Below are 15,388 nucleotides of genomic sequence, written 5' to 3' on the forward strand. Positions count from 1 at the left end.
GTCCTCCAGGCGATACGGGCGTCCTCCAGGCGATACGGGCGTCCTCCAGGCGATACGGGCGTCCTCCAGGCGATACTGGCGTCCTCCAGGCGATACTGGCGTCCTCCAGGCGATACTGGCGTCCTCCAGGCGATACTGGCGTCCTCCCGGCGATACTGGTATCCTCCCGGCGATACTGGTATCCTCCCGGCGTAGGACGCGTACAAACACACAGAGATTCTCTACAGCATAGAAACCACTCGGACAAATACTAAACACGGTCATGAATTTCACACAATCAGGCGCAAACACACACACACATCCACACCTCCATACACACATGTCCATAAACACACACATCCATACACACATACACACACACACACACACACACACACACACACACACACACACACCACACACACACACACACACACACACACCTCCATACACACATGTCCAAAAACACACACATCCATACACACACACACTCTCTCTCTGGACTCCTACCTGTACTCTCGGCATTCCCCTGCTCTCCGATTAGTCGACACTCTGTGAGGAGCCGTCTCCATGAGCAACCTCTGGGTCAGCCTGCTGGCCTGCGTATCCCCGCTCTCCTCTTCTTCCTCCTCCTCCTCCTCTTCCCGGCACCTGAAGCAAAACCACCTTAATTCACCGAGTTACATTCACATGGACCAGGAGTTTAACCTGGTGACATAGTGCTGACAACAACAACACAATACACGCAGACTCCAGATACGCAGACTCTAGACACAGAGACACACACAGACTCTAGACACACAGAGAGACACACAGACTCTAGACACACAGAGAGACACACACACCTCCACTCTACGTCCTCTGTGAGGGTGGGCAGGTAGCCGGGCTGCCCAGGACCCGATGAGGAGCTGTGGTCGCTGGGTGGTTTGGGGCTCTCCTCCCCTGTCTGGGTGTACTCCAGGTAGGTGTCTGACTTCAGGAACAGAGGGTAGGTGTTCTCCTCCATAGTGCTCTGGATCTCCGTCTGGGCCTGGGAGAGGGACAACTTCGCTTCAGTACAAAAGTTTCAAAAACGTTATTGTTCATTCGGGCTATAAAACAAAAAATGAAAGTGAGACTAAAAATGAGGGAAGCTGGGTTCCACACCAGCAGCAACACAGAGAGAGGAAGCTGGGTTCTACACCAGCAGCAACACTCATCCCAGAGAGGGAAGCTGGGTTCCACACCAGCAGCAACACAGAGAGAGGGAAGCTGGGTTCTACACCAGCAGCAACACTCATCCCAGAGAGGGAAGCTGGGTTCTACACCAGCAGCAACACACATAACAGAGAGGGAAGCTGGGTTCTACACCAGCAGCAACACAGAGAGAGGGAAGCTGGGTTCCACACCAGCAGCAACACTCATCCCAGAGAGGGAAGCTGGGTTCTACACCAGCAGCAACACTCATCCCAGAGAGGGAAGCTGGGTTCTACACCAGCAGCAACACAGAGAGAGGGAAGCTGGGTTCTTCACCAGCAGCAACACAGAGAGAGGGAAGCTGGGTTCCACACCAGCAGCAACACAGAGAGAGGGAAGCTGGGTTCCACACCAGCAGCAACACAGAGAGAGGGAAGCTGGGTTCCACACCAGCAGCAACACACATCCCAGAGAGGGAAGCTGGGTTCTACACCTGCAGCAACACTCATCCCAGAGAGGGAAGCTGGGTTCCACACCTGCAGCAACACTCATCCCAGAGAGGGAAGCTGGGTTCTACACCTGCAGCAACACTCATCCCAGAGAGGGAAGCTGGGTTCTACACCTGCAGCAACACTCATCCCAGAGAGGGAAGCTGGGTTCTACACCTGCAGCAACACTCATCTCAGAGAGGGAAGCTGGGTTCCACACCAGCAGCAACACAGAGAGAGGGAAGCTGGGTTCTCTACCAGCAGCAACACAGAGAGAGGGAAGCTGGGTTCTTCACCAGCAGCAACACAGAGAGAGGGAAGCTGGGTTCTTCACCAGCAGCAACACAGAGAAGGAAGCTGGGTTCTCTACCAGCAGCAACACAGAGAGGGAAGCTGGGTTCCACACCAGCAGCAACACAGAGAGAGGGAAGCTGGGTTCTCTACCAGCAGCAACACAGAGAGAGGGGAGCTGGGTTCTCTACCAGCAGCAACACAGAGAGAGGGAAGCTGGGTTCCACACCAGCAGCAACAACACAGAGAGGGAAGCTGGGTTCCACACCAGCAGCAACACAGAGAGGGAAGCTGGGTTCCACACCAGCAGCAACAACACAGAGAGAGGGAAGCTGGGTTCCACACCAGCAGCAACAACACAGAGAGGGAAGCTGGGTTCCACACCAGCAGCAACAACACAGAGAGAGGGAAGCTGGGTTCCACACCAGCAGCAACAACACAGAGAGGGAAGCTGGGTTCCACACCAGCAGCAACAACACAGAGAGGGAAGCTGGGTTCCACACCAGCAGCAACAACACAGAGAGAGGGAAGCTGGGTTCCACACCAGCAGCAACAACAGAGAGAGGGGAAGCTGGGTTCCACACCAGCAGCAACAACACAGAGAGAGGAAGCTGGGTTCCACACCAGCAGCAACAACACAGAGAGGAAGCTGGGTTCCACACCAGCAGCAACAACACAGAGAGGGAAGCTGGGTTCCACACCAGCAGCAACAACACAGAGAGGAAGCTGGGTTCCACACCAGCAGCAACAACACAGAGAGCTGGGTTCCACACCAGCAGCAACAACACAGAGAGGGAAGCTGGGTTCCACACCAGCAGCAACAACACAGAGAGGGAAGCTGGGTTCCACACCACCAGCAGCAACACAGAGAGGGAAGCTGGGTTATTCACCAGCAGCAACAACACAGAGAGGGAAGCTGGGTTCCACACCAGCAGCAACACAGTTATGTACAAGCTACCAACACAACCAGCCCTTGTCCACAACTGTTCATGAAAATATGTTCGCAATAAAATGTCAATGAATGTATATGTGTCCTGATTCCTGTGTCTCCCGAGAGGAGGATATTAACATCTGCCTGGTCAGTGAAAGGTTATTAATAAAACAACCGCTTCCTGTTCCAACATCACATAATGATTGGTTGAGGCATTGCTACCTACTCCAACATCACATAATGATTGGTTGAGGCATTGCTACCTGCTCCAACATCCCGTAATGATTGGTTGATGCATTGCTACCTACTCCAACATCACATAATGATTGGTTGATGCATTGCTACCTGTGCCAACATCACATAATGATTGGTTGATGCATTGCTACCTACTCCAACATCACATAATGATTGGTTGATGCATTGCTTCCTGTGCCAACATCACATAATGATTGGTTGATGCATTGCTACCTACTCCAACATCACATAATGATTGGTTGATGCATTGCTTCCTGTGCCAACATCACATAATGATTGGTTGATGCATTGCTACCTACTCCAACATCACGTAATGATTGGTTGATGCATTGCTACCTGCTCCAACATCACGTAATGATTGGTTGATGCATTGCTACCTACTCCAACATCACGTAATGATTGGTTGATGCATTGCTACCTGCTCCAACATCACATAATGATTGGTTGATGCATTGCTACCTGCTCCAACATCACGTAATGATTGGTTGATGCATTGCTACCTACTCCAACATCACATAATGATTGGTTGATGCATTGCTACCTGTTGGAACATGGCAGGGTCCAGATGCAGTCGAACCACACAGTCTCTGATGAAGCTCTTAGTAGCTGGTTTAATCTGCCTCGACACGATGCCGTTACTATCCTGGATATACTTCCTGGAAAGAGAGAGAAAACAGAGATGAGAGAGAAAACAGAGATGAGAGAGAGAATAGAGAGAAAGAGAGACTAGAGATGAGAGAGAGAATAGAGATGAGAGAGAGAATACAGAGAAGAGAGAATAGAGATGAGAGAGAGAATACAGAGATAGAGATGAGAGAGAGAATACAGAGATGAGAGAGAGAAAAGAGAGATAGAGATGAGAGAGAGAATACAGAGATGAGAGAGAGAATAGAGATGAGAGAGAGAATACAGAGATGAGAGAGAGAATACAGAGATGAGAGAGAGAATACAGAGATGAGAGAGAAGAATAGAGATGAGAGAGAGAATACAGAGATGAGAGAGATAGAGATGAGAGAGAGAATAGAGATGAGAGAGAGAATAGAGATGAGAGAGAGAATACAGAGATGAGAGAATACAGAGATGAGAGAGAGAATAGAGATGAGAGAGAGAATAGAATGACAGAGAATACAGAGATGAGAGAGAGAATAGAGAGAAAGAGAGACTAGAGATGAGAGAGAATAGAGATGAGAGAGACTAGAGATGAGAGAGAATAGAGAGAAAGAGAGACTAGAGATGAGAGAGAGAATAGAGATGAGAGAGAATAGAAAGAAAGATGAGAAAATAGAGAGATGAGAGAGAGAATACAGAGATGAGAGAATAAAGAGATGAGAGAGAATAGAGATGAGAGAGAGAATAGAGAGATGAGAGAGAGAATAGAGATGAGAGAGAGAATAGAGATGTGAGAGAATAGAGATGAGAGAGAATACAGAGATGAGAGAGAGAATAGAGATGTGAGAGAATAGAGATGACACAGAATACAGAGATGAGAGAGAGAATAGAGATGTGAGAGAATAGAAAGAAAGAGAGAAAGAGAATAGAGATGAGAGAGAGAATAGAGATGACACAGAATACAGAGATGAGAGAGAGAATAGAGAGAAAGAGAGACTAGAGATGAGAGAGAGAATAGAGATGAGAGAGAGAATAGAGATGAGAGAGAGAATAGAGATGAGAGAGAGAATAGAGATGTGAGAGAATAGAGATGACACAGAATACAGAGATGAGAGAGAGAATAGAGATGACACAGAATACAGAGATGAGAGAGAGAATAGAGAGATGAGAGAGAGAATAGAGATGACACAGAATACAGAGATGAGAGACAGAATAGAGAGAAAGAGAGACTAGAGATGAGAGAGAGAATAGAGATGAGAGAGAGAATAGAGATGAGAGAGAGAATAGAGATGAGAGAGAGAATAGAGATGACACAGAATACAGAGATGAGAGAGAGAATAGAGATGACACAGAATACAGAGATGAGAGAGAGAATAGAGAGAAAGAGAGACTAGAGATGAGAGAGAGAATAGAGATGAGAGAGAGAATAGAGATGAGAGAGAGACTAGAGATGAGAGAGAATAGAAAGATAGAGAGAAAGAGAATAGAGATGAGAGAGAGAATAGAGATGACACAGAATACAGAGATGAGAGAGAGAATAGAGAGAAAGAGAGACTAGAGATGAGAGAGAGAAAGAGATGAGTAGAGATGAGAGAGAGAATAGAGATGACACAGAATACAGAGATGAGAGAGAGAATAGAGATGACACAGAATACAGAGATGAGAGAGAGAATAGAGAGATGAGAGAGAGAATAGAGATGACACAGAATACAGAGATGAGAGACAGAATAGAGAGAGAGAGAGAATAGAGAGAAAGAGAGACTAGAGATGAGAGAGCTCCCAGCTGGTCCCCATAGAGAGATGAGAGACTAGAGATGAGAGAGAGAATAGAGATGTGAGAGAATAGAAAGAAAGAGAGAAAGAGAATAGAGATGAGAGAGAGAATAGAGAGATGAGAGAATAAAGAGATGAGAGAGAATAGAGATGAGAGAGAGAATAGAGAGATGAGAGAGAGAATAGAGAGATGAGAGAGAGAATAGAGACATGAGAGAGAGAATAGAGAGATGAGAGCGAGAATAGAGAGATGAGAGAATAGAGAGATGAGAGAATAAAGAGATGAGAGACAATAGAGATGAGAGAAAGAATAGAGATGAGAGAGAGAATAGAGATGAGAGAGAGAATAGAGAGATGAGAGAGAGAATAGAGATGAGAGCGAGAATAGAGAGATGAGGCTGTGGGATGAGAGCACCCCATAGAGAGATGAGAGAGAGAATAGGAGATGAGAGCGAGAATAGAGAGATGAGAGCGAGAATAGTGGGTCTGAGAGAGAGAATAGAGAGATGGGAGAGAATAGAGATGAGAGCGAGAATAGAGATGAGAGACAGAATAGAGAGATGAAGCGAGAATAGAGAGATGAGAGAGAGATAGAGAGGGGAGAGCGAGAATAGAGAGATGAGTCCTTCCTGAGAGAGAGAATAGAGAGATGAGAGCGAGAATAGAGAGATGAGGGAGAATAGAGAGAAAGAGAGAGAGGAGAAAGAATAGAGATGAGAGAGAGAGAAAGAATAGAGATGAGAGAGAGAATAGGTGAGAGAGAGAATAGAGAGATGAGAGAGAGAATAGAGAGAATAGAGATGAGAGCGAGAATAGAGAGAAAGAGACACTAGAGAAAGTGATAGAGAGAAAGAAAGAGAGACTAGAGAGATGAGAGAGAAAAAGTCATCCCTACCTGTAAATGGCCTTGGCCAGCTTGGTCTTCTCCTGGCTGCTCTTCCTGAATCCGGAAGGCGAACCAGAAGTCCAGCTGGTCCCCACAGCCCTCCTGTCTCAGGAAGCCCCTGAACAGCTGGATGCCCTCCTGGTCATCCAGGAGAGAGTGGAGCGAATCCGCCCACTTCAGGTAGGGAGGCGTGGGGGAGGCGCTGCCCTCAGGCTCGTACCCTAGGAAGGTCCGGCCGCCTGGGGGTGGGAGTGGCCGAGGACTCGCCACTACGGAAGGAGGGGTCTGTTTTGGAGGGGGTAGCAGGTGGACTGGGTGGGGGGGGCGGCCTCCATGGCTGGAGGAGGTGGTGGGGGTCACGGGTCCCCCTCTTCTCCAGGGACAGGGGGTCGAGGGGGCGTGCTCTGTGAAGTGGCTGTGGGGGTCCACCCCCATCCCCACCCCTAGACCCTTCAGATGGTGGCCCCTCCCACCCCCCTGTACGCCCTGTGGGTCTCGGACCACACTCATGTCTCTGGTCGGGGACCACTGGGTCGGGCACCGGTCACACCCACACCTCTAGAACAGCTGGAGATGAGAGGTCCTTCCTGTGGTGGAAGAGGAGAGGGGGAGGAGTTAGAGAGGGGAGGAGTTAGAGAGGAATGGTCCTACCTGAGAGGAGAGGGGGAGGGGTTAGAGAGGGGAGGAGTTAGAGAGGAATGGTCCTACATGACAGAAGAGAGAGGAGAGAGAGGAGTTAGAGAGGAATGGTCCTACCTGACAGACTAGAGAGAGGAGAGGGGGAGGAGTTAGAGAGGAATGGTCCTACCTGACAGAAGAGAGAGAGAGGAGAGAAGAGAGGAATGGTCCTACCTGACAGAAGAGAGAGAGGAGAGGAGAGAAGAGAGGAATGGTCCTACCTGACAGAAGAGAGAGAGACGAGAGAAGAGAGGGGTGGTGCTACCTGACAGAAGAGAGAGAGACGAGAGAAGAGGGGGATGGTCCTACCTGACAGAAGAGAGAGAGAGGAGAGAAGAGGGGGATGGTCCTACCTGACAGAAGAGAGAGAGAGACGAGAGAAGAGAGGGGTGGTGCTACCTGACAGAAGAGAGAGAGGGGAGAGAAGAGAGGAATGGTCCTACCTGACAGAAGAGAGAGAGACGAGAGAAGAGAGGGGTGGTCCTACCTGACAGAAGAGAGAGAGACGAGAGAAGAGGGGGATGGTCCTACCTGACAGAAGAGAGAGAGAGAGAGAGAGAAGAGAGAGGTGGTCCTACCTGACAGAAGAGAGAGAGAGGAGAGAAGAGAGGGGTGGTCCTACCTGACAGAAGAGAGAGAGGAGAGAGAGAAGAGAGGGGTGGTCCTACCTGACAGAAGAGAGAGGAGGAGAGAAGAGAGGGTGGTCTACCTGACAGAAGAGAGAGAGGAGAGAAGAGAGGGGTGGTCCTACCTGACAGAAGAGAGAGAGAGGAGAGAAGAGAGGGGTGGTGCTACCTGACAGAAGAGAGAGAGAGGAGAGAAGAGAGGGGTGGTGCTACCTGACAGAAGAGAGAGAGGAGAGAAGAGAGGGATGGTCCTGAGAGGGTCAGAGCTGAACTACAGAATGAACATACTGATCACAGAATGACCCTGGGAGTGAAGAGCACAGAGACAGAGGACGGGAGAGGTGAAACTGAAAGAAGACTTATTATCTGAGTGAGAGAAAGAGCACAGAGACAGAGGATGGGAGGGGTGAAACTGAAAGAAGACTTATTATCTGAGTGAGAGAAAGAGCACAGAGACAGAGGATGGGAGGGGTGAAACTGAAAGAAGACTTATTATCTGAGTGAGAGATAGAGCACAGAGACAGAGGATGGGAGAGGTGAAACTGAAAGAAGACTTATTATCTGAGTGAGAGAAAGAGCACAGAGACAGAGGATGGGAGGGGTGAAACTGAAAGAAGACTTATTATCTGAGTGAGATAAAGAGAATAGAAGAGGAACAGGGAAGGGATGTCCTGTCGTGGTAATAACGTGATTCAGGACGATAACCTGCGATATGTTTACACTATAAAACACGGAACCGCTGGTCTTCCTTCTACAGACACAATTAATGAAGGTGACTAATAACTTATAAACTGACAAACTCATCAAAAAGAGGTTGTACCTGGCACTTGCTGCTTTCAACTTCCACAATGACGGCTAACAGCAATGACCAACACCGGACTGGTTAGGAAATACGGTCATTATAAACCCCCGGTTAGTTGTTAGTCAGGCAGCACCGTAAATAGCTCATCAAAACAGAAGCTATGTTTAAACAAGATAACAGTGGATAACTAACGTTAGCTAATAGCTAGTTAGCATCGTTACATTAACGTCGCCGGTACGCGTTAGTTAGCTGCCGGGTACCGTAACTATCCGGGTTAGTTCAGTCCTCTCGCTTCCTCCGGTACCGTAGCAAGCCGGTTAGTCCAGTCCTCCCGCTTCCTCCGGTACCGTAGCAAGCCGGTTAGTCCAGTCCTCCCGCTTCCTCCGGTACCGTAGCAAGCCTCTCCCTCCCATCGCGTTGAAGTGAGATCCCATTCATCTCCGCCTCCCCGAAAGACGGTGAAAGGGGGGACAAGGCAACAAACTCCACACAAGACGGGCCTGCTGCCTTCCCTGTCCTCCACTCAGCCCCTTGAGGTGGCCCTCAACACACTACTTTAACACAGTAAACATGAGCCAGATTACTAAACTAACCCGGACGGGATACGAACATCCCGACGCCGTTTGATCGATCAAAGCGCAACCAGCTCCTTCGATCACGGATCAAAACACACAAGAAGAAAGCGAAGGCACGTTTCACCCCCCGCCGCTTGGCTAAAGGGCTAACAAGCTACCTAAAAAAAATACAACCAAAACATCCCGTATTTAGCGGCTTAAAGTATACAACCTACCGTATCTGAAAGCCCGCACCCCGTTTTCCACCGCATCGGGGATAGTGGCGAGAACAGGAGTGTGCGAAACGCGGCATAAGGACAACTTGGGTAGTATTAAAACGGGAAAGACAACAAGCCTTTCCGTCTTGCCCTCTCAACTCCCCGTGGCCATGGAGGTCTCCAAATACACTCCAAGCAGAGAGAGAGAGAGAATGACGGTCGGTGTGCGCTAAGTATCGAGTGTGTGTTTAACAGCGCCTCGTCCGTTCGGAAAGACACACTACACCGGGAGAGAGGACACTACACCGGGAGAGAGGACACAACACCGGGAGAGAGGACACTACACCGGGAGAGAGGACACAACACCGGGAGAGAGGACACTACACCGGGAGAGAGGACACACACCGGGAGAGAGGACACAACACCGGGAGAGAGGACACTACACCGGGAGAGAGGACACAACACCGGGAGAGAGGACACTACACCGGGAGAGAGGACACAATACCGGGAGAGAGGACACAATACCGGGAGAGAGGACACAATACCGGGAGAGAGGACACACAACACCGGGAGAGAGGACACAACACCGGGAGAGAGGACACAACACCGGGAGAGAGGAGCACATTGGAATGTCCCGTGGAGCGAATGTTCCGAACATTGCCAATAAACAATTGCCAATTTTAATAAGAAACCAAATATGATGTAGGTATTGAATTGACTCAATTAATAAACACAGGATGGATAATGGTACAGAATATTGGTTAAATTGTTGGGTTTATTCAGGAAAGATTAAAGAAGACACCTTTTTTTAAATCTCAATCCTGAAAAAAAAACATTTCTGTCCTCGTACAGGAAAGGGCTTTAAGGTACTTTAGAGAAATGATCGATTGAACGACACAATGAATACACGGATGACACCCGTTACATTACACACGAGATAGAATGTCTAGACAATAACCAAGCAATTACAGACCACTGATCAATAATCAATACAATGCAATGTGAACAGAATGACGTAGCCCAACGCGCACCTTTGATTGGTTTACAGGGTCCAACACAGCGGCGACTAGAAACACGTTCCACATGACAGTATGTGCTCAATAAAAGCAGCCAGGTAGAGACGAACCAAAAGCAAAAGTAGCCTCTTGTCTTCGATTTAAAAAAAAATAATAAAAACATAAACCCTACAATTAAATAGACAACAAAAAAAAAGTAAACCAGAAACAACAGCCCAAAACAGACATTATATAAACGAAGAAATCTGTATAAGTCTACCTTTCAGCTGTTGCTGCTCCGGTCGCCTTGGCGCAGAACCCATCTCCAGAGTGACTGACAGCAGGACAGCGCGAGAGCATGCCGCCGACACTCGAGCTGTCAGTCACACGCCTGTAGCCAGTAAGTCAGGCATCGACCTGTGGAGAGAAGAGGGGAGGGTGCGATGGAGGGAAGAAAGAGAGGAGAGAGGGAGAGATCGGAAAGGAAGGAGGGAGACTCGATAGTAAAAACCAAGTCATTATACTCATAGTTACTTGGCCAGTGCAATCAACCATAGTCTATGTATTCAAACATTAGAAATATACTATAATTCTAGTTATACAGTCCACCAGTCAAAATGTTGGACACACCTACTCATTCAAGGGTTTTACTTTATTTTAACGTTCTTCTACACATCCAAACTATGAAATAACACATATGGAATCATGTAGTAACCAAGCAAGTGTTAAACAAGTCCATATATATTTTAGATCATTCAAAGTAGCCATCCTTTTGCCTTGATGACAGCTTTGAACACTCTTGGCATTCTCTCAACCAGCTTCATGGTGTCGTCACCTGGAATGCTTTTCCAACCAGTTTTGAAGGAGTTCCCACGTATGCTGAGTACTTGTTGGCTGCTTTTCCTTCACTCTACGGTCCAACTCATCCCAAACCATCTCAATTGAGATGAGGTCAGGTGATTGTGGAGGCCAGGTCATCTGATGCAGCCCTCTATCACTCTCTTTCTTGGTCAAATAGCCCTTACACAGCCTGGATGTGTTGGTTCATTGTCCTGTTGAAAAATAAATTATATTCCCACTAAGCACAAACTAGATGGGATGGTTTATCACTGCAGAATGCTGTGGTAGCCATGCTGGTTAAGTGTGCCTTGAATTCTAAATAAATCACAGTGTCACTTGCAAAGCACCCCCATACCTCCTCCTCCATGCTTCACGGTGGGAAACACACATGCAGAGATCATCCGTTCACCTACTCCAGGTCTGACAAAGACACGGTGGTTGGAACCAAAAATTTCCAATTTGGACTCATCAGACCCAAGGACAGATATCCACTGATCTAATGTCCATTGCTCGTGTTTCTTGGCCCAAGCAAGTCTCTTTACACTAGTTAACTACTGTCACTTCTCTTGCGTTCATTGCACTCAGAGTCAGGGTATATGCAACAGTTTGGGCCGCCTGGCTCATTGCCAACTAATTTGCCAGAATTTTACATAGTTATGACATAACATTGAAGGTTGTGCAATGTAACAGCAATATTTAGACTTAGGGATGCCACCCGTTTGATAAAATACGAAACGGTTCCGTATTTCACTGAAAGAATAAACATTTTGTTTTTGAAAATGATCGTTTCTGGATTTTACCATATTAATGACCAAAGGCACGTATTTCTGTGTTTATTATATTATAATTAAGTCTATGATTTGATATTTGATAGAGCAGTCTGACTGAGTGGTGGTAGGCAGCAGCAGGCTCGTAAAAATTCAAACTTTACTGCGTTTGCCAGCAGCTCTTGGCAATGCTTGAACCACAGCGCTGTTAATGACTTCAAGCCTATCAACTCCAGAGATTAGGCTGGCAATACTAAAGTGCCTATTAGAACATCCAATAGTCAAAGGTCTATGAAATACAAATGGTAGAGAGAGAAATAGTCGACGCGTCATATTCCTAGAATAACTTCAACCTAAAACTTCTTAACTGGGAATATTGAAGAACTGGGAACTGGGAATATTGAAGAACTGGGAATATTGAATAACTAGGAATATTGAAGAACTGGGAACTGGGAATATTGAAGAACTGGGAATATTGAATAACTAGGAATATTGAAGAACTGGGAATATTGAAGAACTGGGAATATTGAAGAACTGGGAATATTGAAGAACTGGGAACTGGGAATATTGAAGAACTGGGAATGTTGAACCACCCAGCTTTCATATGTTCTTATGTTCTGAGCAAGGAACTTAAACGTTAGCTTTTTTTACATGGCACATATTGCACTTTTACTTTCTCCTCCAACACTGTGTTTTTGCATGATTTAAACCAAATTGAGCATGATTCATTATTTATTTGAGAATAAATTGATTTTATTTATGTATTATATTAAGTTAAAATAAATGTGTCCATTGTTCATTTAGTATTGTTGTAATTGTCATTATTACAATTATTATATTGGCCGATAAATCGGTATCGGCTTTTTTTGATCCTCCAATAATCGGTATCGGTGTTGAAAAATCACAATCATTCGACTTCTACTGAGTACCCTACCTTGTCACAACACAACTGATTGGCTCAGAAGGAAAGAAATTCCCCAAATTAACTTCTAACAAGACACACCTGTTAATTGAAATGCATTCCAGGTGACTACCTCATGACGTTGGTTGAGAGAATGCCAAGAGCTGTCATCAAGGCAAAGGGTGGCTACTTTGAAGAATCTCAACATAAATAATATTTTGATTTGTTTAACAGTTTTTTGGTGACTGCATTATTCCATATGTGTTATTAAATCGTTTGAATGTCTTCACTATTATTCTACAATGTAGAATATAGTTTTAAAAAATAAAGAATGAGTAGGTGTGTCCAATCTTTTGACTGGTACTGGATGTATTCAAATAGGTCTGTTTTACAAATGCCTATTATAGCAAAAATGTAAATCATCGTTACCTTGAAACAGCCAAGCGTCCTGTATGGTACTGAATGTATTCAAATAGGTGTAAATCATTGTTACCTTGAAACAGCCGAGGGTCCTGTATGGTGGCCACTCCTCTCCAGTGGACTGATGTTTTCCTCCTCTCCCCATCCCAGACCTGCAGGTGGACCACCAGGTCAGCAGGGGGGGCTCTGCTCTGTCCATACAGATAACAGAGGAGGGGTTCCACACCTGGCTGCTGCTAGGACCTCTCTCCATACCGCCCTTTGGAGAGAGAGAGAGAGATAGTTCAAACAGGTGTCACTATTGGGGAGGGGGGAGAGAGGGGGAGAGAGGAGGGGGAGGGAGAGGAGGAGAGGGAGAGGGGAGGTGGGAGGGGAGGGAGAGAGAGGGGAGAGAGAGAGAGGAGGGAGAGAGGGGAGTGAGAGAGGGGAGTTAGAGAGTCAGGGAGAGAAAGACAGAGAGAGAGACAGAGAGAGAGAGAGAGAGGTTCAAACAGGTGTCTCTTTTGGGAGAGAGGAGAGAGAGAGAACTCCTAGTAGTTTGGTTTCTGCCACTTCCTCAGTTGTCTAGCTGCACTCTCGGGAGTTTGGTTTCTGACACTTCCTCAGTTTGTACTGATACTTAATTGTATCCCATGCTATGTTGGCCTTTTCTTAGTGGAACAGACCAACATAACTTTGGTTTTCTTGGTATTTAAAACAAGTTTGTTCCGGCAAACCCACTCCCTGATATTCTCCAAATCTCCCTGTAAAGCTTGCTGTACCTGTTGAACCTATTGTCTTGCTGTATAAATTGTTGTATCATCTGCAAATATAGTAGCTTGAGTTTCAGATAAGGCATAAGGAAGGTCATTGGTATATATTTAATTAAGAAGTGGTCCAAGGCAACTGCCCTGCGGTATTCCACAGTTTAAAGCATGAGGGGAAGAAAACTAACCGTTGATACAGGTGGACTGTTTCCTGTCAGTTAGATATGACTGTACCCAATTCAATGCTACCTCCTTAAAACCATAATGCATTACATTTTTGTCAAAATTATCTCATGATCCACTAAATCAAATGCTGCAGTAAAATCTAAAAAGAATACGCCCACAAACCTGTCATTATCCGTAGCATTGAGCCACTGGTCGGTCATGTCGACCAATGCAGTGGTAGTGCAATGGTTTTTGTGATAAGCATGCTGATTGGCTGTAATAAGATCATTCTTTTCCATGTACTCCCATATTTGTCTACTCACAATTACCCTCCAATATCTTACTGAGTGAAGGGAGTAGATGAGTGAAGGGAGAGAGACGAGGGGAGGGAGAGAGAGGAGGGAGAGAGAGAGAGGAGGGAGAGAGAGAGGAGGGAGAGAGAGAGAGGAGGGAGAGAGACAGGGAGAGAGAGGAGGGGAGGGAGAGAGAGGAGGGGAGGGAGAGAGAGGAGGTGAGGGAGAGAGAGACAGAGAGACAGAGAGGGGGAGAGAGGAGGGAGAGAGAGGAGGTGAGGGAGAGAGAGACAGAGAGACAGAGAGGGGGAGAGATGAGGGAGAGAGAGGAGGTGAGGGAGAGGAGGGAGAGGTGTAGAGAGAGACAGAGAGGGGGGTTCAAGCAGGTAGCTTAACTAATGGGGAAGGAGATCGATAGGGAGAGAGAATTGCATTGGAGAGAACAGAGGAGAGAGACAGACAGACAGAGACCAGGTCAGGTTGGTGTTGTTTATCCTCCAGGTCTCTGTCTGTCTGTTGGTGTTGTTTATCCTCCAGGTCTCTGTCTGTCTGTTGGTGTTGTTTATCCTCCAGGTCTCTGTCTGTTGGTGTTGTTTATCCTCTAGGTCTTTGTCTGTTGGTGTTGTTTATCCTCCAGGTCTCTGTCTGTCTGTTGGTGTTGTTTATCCTCCAGGTCTCTGTCTGTCTGTTGGTGTTGTTTATCCTCTAGGTCTTTGTCTGTTGGTGTTGTTTATCCTCCAGGTCTCTGTCTGTTGGTGTTGTTTATCCTCCAGGTCTCTGTTTGTTGGTGTTGTTTATCCTCCAGGTCCCTGTCTGTTGGTGTTGTTTATCCTCCAGGTCTCCATCTGTCTGTTGGTGTTGTTTATCCTCCAGGTCTCTGTCTGTTGGTGTTGTTTATCCTCCAGGTCTCCATCTGTCTGTTGGTGTTGTTTATCCTCCAGGCCTCTGTCTGTTGGTGTTGTTTATCCTCCAGGTCTCTGTCTGTTGGTGTTGTT

The 15,388-nt window shown here is 46.9% G+C and overlaps 1 long non-coding RNA gene and 1 pseudogene across 1 annotated transcript; both read right to left on the reverse strand.

The window, feature by feature from the left end:
* Nucleotides 1-476: 476 nt before the first annotated feature.
* On the reverse strand, nucleotides 477-6,823 carry LOC124025053 (annotated as a pseudogene).
* A 50-nt stretch (nucleotides 6,824-6,873) lies between these two features.
* Nucleotides 6,874-14,915, reverse strand: LOC124025057. The gene is made up of 4 exons (XR_006837133.1): nucleotides 14,865-14,915; nucleotides 13,263-13,448; nucleotides 10,542-10,678; nucleotides 6,874-6,975 (listed from the first exon to the last, which is right to left on the reverse strand). It is a non-coding gene; the product is annotated as an uncharacterized LOC124025057 (long non-coding RNA).
* Nucleotides 14,916-15,388: the final 473 nt, after the last annotated feature.

This window comes from Oncorhynchus gorbuscha, unplaced genomic scaffold (genome assembly GCF_021184085.1).
Source record: "Oncorhynchus gorbuscha isolate QuinsamMale2020 ecotype Even-year unplaced genomic scaffold, OgorEven_v1.0 Un_scaffold_2141, whole genome shotgun sequence".
Lineage (NCBI taxonomy): Eukaryota > Metazoa > Chordata > Actinopteri > Salmoniformes > Salmonidae > Oncorhynchus > Oncorhynchus gorbuscha.